This window comes from Mastomys coucha, unplaced genomic scaffold (genome assembly GCF_008632895.1).
Source record: "Mastomys coucha isolate ucsf_1 unplaced genomic scaffold, UCSF_Mcou_1 pScaffold23, whole genome shotgun sequence".
Taxonomy (NCBI): Eukaryota; Metazoa; Chordata; class Mammalia; order Rodentia; family Muridae; genus Mastomys; species Mastomys coucha.
This window is the reverse complement of record NW_022196906.1, coordinates 63,040,668-63,046,667: the sequence shown is the minus strand read 5'-3', so window position 1 is coordinate 63,046,667 and position 6,000 is coordinate 63,040,668. Positions and strand designations below refer to the sequence as shown.

Below are 6,000 nucleotides of genomic sequence, written 5' to 3'. Positions count from 1 at the left end.
ATATATATATATATATATATATGTATTACTTAAAAGTTTTTAGAACTTCAGAAAACTGTTTTTCTTTAAACTGTAAATAATAGGCCTTAATTTTGTTCCTGCTTCTACTGAAGAATACAGTGAAAAAAAGAGTCTGTCTGTCTGTCTGAGAGCAGAGATAGAGCGGTTAACTCTACCCTGAGATCCCAGCAGGGTTGGAATCTAGCACAGCTTATACTGGGAGCTTGTGTTTGCTTCAGTCTTCTAGACTTAGGCAGCTGTTTCAGGGAACGCCACACTGCTGACCACTTGTCACCAAGGCTTCCAAGCACAGGCCCACACAGAGTGCCAGGCAGAAAGCAGACTTCAGAGAGCTTGGTTTAAGGAGCACAGTGTGAATGAATCCTGGAAAAAGGTGACATCACAGAGCCTTCTATCACTCACACTTAACACAGATGATGGGGGAGACCTGGTGGGGAGCACCCTGTGCCCCCAGCTACTTGAGGAGGACTGAGAGTTCAAAGCTAACCTGGCCCACAGAGCAAACAGGATCAGGCCAAAAGAATTAGGGAAAGTTACAGAAATTGTGATGCTCTGGTGACACAAATTGTGATGCTGAACATCTAAAAGTCTATCCAGTAAAAGCTTGTGCTCTACAGCCAAGGAAATCAAGAGTCAGGGAGTTACGTCATTACCATTCCCATGACTAATTCTGGCAGGACCATCACTCAAACTGAGGTCTAGCTCATAGAAAAGGCATGTGTGTAATGTAAGGGGAAGTGTAATTCTGGCTGAGGAAGCAGTGTGGACAAAGCCTGGGGCTACTGAGGCTACTCAGGGCTAAGCAGGGCAGGAAATAGAAATGGAGGTTAGCCCAGATCCATGCAACTCAGAACTTCCACTCTCCTGGATCTGCACTAACCCCAGGGTTTCCTCTGCAAGTGAATTTTATGAATAAGTTCTAGATAATACCATATTTATCAGCTCAGCTCAAGGCAACAATATAGAGAAGTTTAAACCTCCAGTCAGCTGGGTTCCAATTAATGAAATATTTCAAAACAAAAAAGAAGGAAAAAAGAAAGGAAGAAAGAAAGAAAGAAAGAAAGAAAGAAAGAAAGAAAGGAAGGAAGGAAGGAAGGAAGGAAGGAAGGAAGAAAGTCCTAGAGCTCGGGAGATGGCTCAAGGGATAAGAGCACTTGTCATGCAAGCCCGAGGACCTGAGTCTGAATTCCAGTATACACATTAAAAAATAAATCTGAACATGGCCACATACACCTGTAACCCCAGCATAGCGGGACATGGCCACATGTGGCACGGTGGGGCCAAGATGAGGGGATTCCGAGGACTCACAGGACAGACAGCCTAAAAGGAAAAGTGAGTTTCAATTCAGTGAGAAACCCTGTTTCAAGGGAATAAGATGGAGACTGATGGAGAAGGGAAACCCAACATCCTTGTCTGCCCTCCATATGAGTGTGAGTGTGTGCCCATGCACACGTGTGCACACATGTGCACATATGCACACACATAAACATACATGTGTACACATGTATACACACAGCACTCAGAGAAAAGAGAATGCTGTAACTCAATATGCAGTTCAACTGTGAAAGGAATTTATATTTGCATAGCATTTTCAGCTACCACAGGGGACATCCACACACCCTTCGCAGAGTGGTGCTGTGACATCTTATGTAAATGTATGATGATGAAAACTCAGAACACAACGTTGGTGGGATACTGTTGGCTAATCCCTGCCTTCATCTGGATTTCAGCACTCTTTCGTCTAACCGCACTTTTCTATTTCAGAAACTAATGCAGGACTCCACACAGCCCTGAGCTTCTATGCCTTCCCAACCTCTCTCAGGAGTGTGACAGTGCATCGTACTTTCCTTGCCTTCCAGGACTTTGATTTTTTTTTTAAACAAAGGCCTGGCTGACCACGTCACTGCTCACTTTGGGCTTCTTGGACGTTTCATCATTAGACTGAGGTTAGACATTTTTGACAAGTTGTGCTCCAACTTGCTCTGTGGGCAAAGACACCAAACATGCTTTGCACCAGGGATGACATGATGTCAATTCATTTGATCCATTGGCGAGGAGAGGACAGTGTCTGCCAGTCTGCCAGACTGTGCCTCTGTGCAATTCCTCTACTCTTTGTTATAATAAATAAATACCATGAGAGATACTGCTGTACTAGTAGCCCATCTTTCCTTAAACTTATACCTACTGCTTTTTAACATCCCTCCATGGATCTTGCCTGTATTCATTCATTCTTTCATTCATTCACTCATTCATTCATTCATTCATTTATTCATTCACTCATTCATTCATTCATTCATTCATTCATTCATTCATTCATCTATCGTGTGCACACACATGCATGTGGGCATAGCAGGTTACAGGTATGGAGGTCAGAGGATAATTTGTGGGAGTCAGTTCACTCTTTCCACCATGTGAGTTCCAGGGATTGAACTCAGGTCATCGGGGCTTAGCCACAAGTGCCTTTTCCCACTGAGTCATGTCACCAGCCCACAACATTTCCTCACTGATTATTTTGTGAGTGCATTTCCCAGCCTTGATTTTAGGCTCATATCTCTAATGCCACAGTGTAAGGTTCCGTCAGGTTTTGCTCCTTTTCCCAATGAATGCTTGCTTTGGGGACAATGTTTTCATCTCTCCCTGTACCTAGGCAAAGGAGCACGTCTTCATAATTCAGCTGCTACATTTACTGAGCTGCGGGGGAAATTTTCCACGCTGAGAAAAAGTAAAAGTATTCCTTTAAGGTCTCATTGGCCAGTTCTGCGTCATCCATACTGAATACTAAGAGACACCAGTCCACACATGCAACCTTAAAGGCATGCAAAACTAAAACATTAGAGGTAAGAAAGACAGCTCAGCAGTTAAGAGTGTGGGCTGTTTTTCTGAGGGTCCAAGTTCAATTGTCAACATACACGTAGGCAAACATTCGTGTATATAAAGTAAAAATAAATACATGGTTTAAGTAAAGATAACCAGCCACTTACACATCTTTATTTTTTTAAAGCCCGTATCCTTAAAAGCCTCACAATGGGGATGGCATTTATCAGGGACACTGATGTCTTGAAAGCACCCGGATAGAGGCTTAGAAAAGAAAGCCAAGTTTAAACATTTGTATCAATGAAAACTGTATATAACTCAGAACTGTACCCTGCGTGAGCTTCCCAACACGTTTATCACTTCACTCCAGAGCTGGATGGGGAGGAACGACCTTTGCCTGCCAGCAGAAGTCTGGGAAAAACGAAGAAGAACATGTCAGAAACACTATGAATCGTCTGCAGGCGGTTATAGTAGTGAAAATGATCTTGATTCTTTTCCCCACCCCCATTCATAAATCTCCACCAGCACTTAAAGATAACTCTGTCAATCCATCGTTGTCTTCCCACAGGCAGTGCCGTTGTGGCAGCTTTCCTTGGAGCTCAAAAGTGGTACCCAAAATGGGAAACCTTCCCTGCAAGGTATGTGCTGATAAGATGCTAATGAGAGAAATGTGAAAAGAGACAGGCAGAGTAAGAAAGGAAATGGTTTCTTGCCTTCACTGGAGGTTAATGGACAAATTTTTTAAGGTGTCTGTGATCTACTTTCCTCTGCCAAATAAAAATAATAGTAAATGTTAAGGGTTATTCGTACAAAGGACCAGGATTCAGTTCCTAGAACCCACATGGTGGCTCACAACCATCGCATCCCAGTTCTAGGAGATCCAACGCCCTCTTCAGGCAACTCTGGGTGCTGCATGCATGTGGCAAATGTATATACATAAAATAACAATAAATAATAAAAGGCAAAATAATAACTCATCAGAGAACCATGAAAAGAAAAATCAAAACAATGGATCTAAAATATACTTTGAAAAGGTGAAAGCACCACGGTAATAGAAAATATTCCTAGTCATTGTGATTTTGTCCTAGAAAATGTTCAGAAGAGGAGTCTCCAAGTCGTTAGCAGTAAATGTGCAGCTTGGAAAAGATATTACGTGGGCGACATCAGGCTGGGAAGAGAGCTCACACTTGCATTGGCAAAGCTGAAACTTGACACAAGTTCAGTACTCTACAGTGCCAAGCTGATGGCGCGTGCTCACTAAATATTTATTGACTGAGCTTTTGCTTTTGGTGCACTGTGGAATATTTGTTTCTGTCTTTCTTCCACTGTGGTATAAGCTTAAGATAGGGAGTGTGCTTTATTTATTTGTCATTTTTCTGCACCAACTTCAGTGCTTGCCACAGGCCTGGCATTCACATAATCTCTTAAAAGAATGAAAAAAACATGAATGAGTGAGATCTTGTGAAAATGGTGTTTCCATTATGATGAGGGACTAACTGGATGGATGGATCAGTTGCTTAAAAAGAGAATAATAAGAACCAAGCTGCAAGGAATACATACCCTGACTTCAGAATTACCTCTCACACTGCCGTAATTAAGACAAGGATGTTGTCTTGGATAAGAAAGTGGGGGCATGGAACTAGGAGGAAACTACACAGGAAGCTGAATACTGTTTAGGACAGAATAAAAAGAGGAATGAAATGTTTTCAAAACTGGGGATATGGATGGGGTTTGGTGGCACAGGCTTGTAATTATAGCTACCTGAGAGGCTGAGGCAGGAAGATCCCAGGACAAGGTCAAGGCCTATCTTGGCTATAAAATGAGTTTCAAGCAGCCTGGTTAACTTACTGAGACTTGGTCTTAAAATGTATTTTAAAGGATAGACTCACTTGGTATTCACAGGAAATAGGACCCAGTTCCTACCTCACAGTATGCAGACTTAAGTTCAATTGAAAAGGAAACAATGAGCTGGTCTTGATTTCAGTTTTCTTTCTGTAACTGTGATAAAGCATTATAGCCACAAGAAACTTAGGAGAAGAAAGGCTTTATTTGACGTTTATGTCTGGGTCACGGTTCATCATTGAGGAAAGTCAGGGCAGGAAGCAGAAGCTATGAAGGAATGCTGCCTGCTGGCTCACACCCAGGATCATGCTTAGCTAGCTTTCTCATATATATAGTTCAGGACCATTTGCATGCAGAATGGTACCACCCACAGCAGACTGGGCCCTCTTACAGCAATTAATAATCAAGACAACCCCTCACAGACATGTCCAAAAACCACTCTGATAAACACAACTATTGAAACTGTTTCTTCAGCTGATTCTAGGCTGTATCAAGTTGACAGTTAAAACGTTAACTCTATCAGGTTAGATACAATTTAACTTTCTGCTTATCTGAAAACACAGTTGAGAAATGAACCAACAAACCACAGGCAGGGAAGAAATTTTGAAACACATACTGATGCTTCTCCAGGTACCACTCTGGCTCTGCCTCAGTTCTTCCCATCACAGACAAGCTTCTTGGCAGAAGGCTTTCGAACTTCCTCAGAGGCCACTCCTGTCTCAGTTCTATGCTCTGCACTGATTGCAGCCAGAATGATCTTTTCTAAACCTAAGTCTCCCATCACTTTTCTATTCAGAACTTTCCAACAGTGGCCAGAGAGTTAATCAGCAATTAAGAGCTCCAGATCATCTTCCACAGGACCCAGGTTCTATTCCCAACACCCACATGGCAGTTCTTACAATTTCTATAACTCCTATGCTCAGTGTATCTGATGCCTTATTATAGCCTCCGCTGGCACAAAGCATGCACATGGTACATAGACATACATTCAGGCTAAACACTCCTATAAAAAGTAAACACATTAATAATAATAATAATAATAATAATAATAATAATAATAATAATGATGATGATGATGATGATAACACTTCCTGCAGCTTTGTATCATATCTAGTACAAAATTCAAGCCCAGAACCTCAATGCCCTTCTTCCATTTCTACCACTATTGCCAACATGACTTAAGTACTGGCCTTTCTGGCAGCTGCCCCAGAAAACCAGCCTTACATCTACTCACCTTTTATTCCTATATGAAATTATTTCTAAATGCTCATCATGTCCAGAGAGCTATGTTATTTTGATTTCCCATACCTGACCTATATTACA

The 6,000-nt window shown here is 41.9% G+C and overlaps 1 pseudogene; it reads left to right on the top strand.

Annotated features, from left to right (window-relative positions):
• The window catches only part of LOC116073640, a 58,693-nt pseudogene that overhangs the window by 19,734 nt on the left and 32,959 nt on the right, over window positions 1–6,000 (top strand).